The following is a 936-nucleotide window of genomic DNA, read 5'->3' as shown; positions in this document are numbered from 1 at the left end:
GCATGTCGAAGCCTGCTTAATGAAACTTTATAAATTATTTCCCAATGATAGGCAGTGACGTGCACAAGAAGGTAAAATATATCATTGAGCAAACAGCTTCAGGAAATCCAACATCTTCAAATTGCTACCAATCGCCGCTAAAGTGTTTGGAATTGAGAGATATGCTGCAGAAAATGAAGTGAGTGGCTACAGGAACAGGAGGAATTTAGAAAGAATCTAGAGCAAGCACCAAGTGCATATAAGATGATGTTGTGCTCCTGTAGCCTAATGGATAAGGCATTGCCTTTAAGAGGCAGATGTTTGTAAGGTTAAGTCCCATCTGGGATGAGATTAATCTTTATTCTCTGTCCTCATTGTGAAAAACACAGAAATCAAGTTGCTTCAGTCATGTTGCTGTCTTGTATATGACTGAACTTCGAGCCAGAGCAAGGAAAGAAACCTCTGTAAAGCCACTTGTTTTTACATTCCATCAACATTTTGCCCAGTAATCAACTGTACCGATCGCTGATAGACAACAGCAAGACTGATCCTGTCAGGTTATTTCTGGGATCTTTGGCATTAAATAATGTGGTTGTGTGCAAAAAAAAGTCTGGCCCACTAAAAAAAAATTCAAATTTGACATTGATTACAAAGAGACAAAGGGCTGAAGCTTATAGCCCCAGTGGCCTAATGGATAAGGCACTGGCCTCCTAAGCCAGGGATTGTGGGTTCAAGTCCCATCTGGGGTGAAGTAAGTTTTTCCCTGAAACACTTTTGATATTCTGTCACAGGAAAGTTCCCTTTTAACTATGCAACCAATCCCGGCAGTTCCTTTTTGCACACTTCTCAGTCTGTTACTAACATTGCAGTTTCACAAATCAATACAATATTTCTACCAAATCCCTGCACCATCACAGTACTTAGGGAACAATGTCACCTGTATTTTCCAGGCAAATA

General features: G+C 40.2%; 1 non-coding gene across 1 annotated transcript; it reads left to right on the top strand.

The window, feature by feature from the left end:
- The first annotated feature begins 655 nt into the window (after positions 1–655).
- On the top strand, positions 656–728 carry trnar-ccu (transfer RNA arginine (anticodon CCU)). Its single transcript has one exon. It is a non-coding gene; the product is annotated as a tRNA-Arg (tRNA).
- Positions 729–936: the final 208 nt, after the last annotated feature.

The sequence above is a fragment of the Cetorhinus maximus genome, chromosome 16, assembly GCF_964194155.1.
Source record: "Cetorhinus maximus chromosome 16, sCetMax3.hap1.1, whole genome shotgun sequence".
Classification (NCBI taxonomy): Eukaryota; Metazoa; Chordata; class Chondrichthyes; order Lamniformes; family Cetorhinidae; genus Cetorhinus; species Cetorhinus maximus.
Note: the sequence above shows the minus strand (reverse complement) of the source record. Positions and strands in the feature narration are given on the sequence as shown.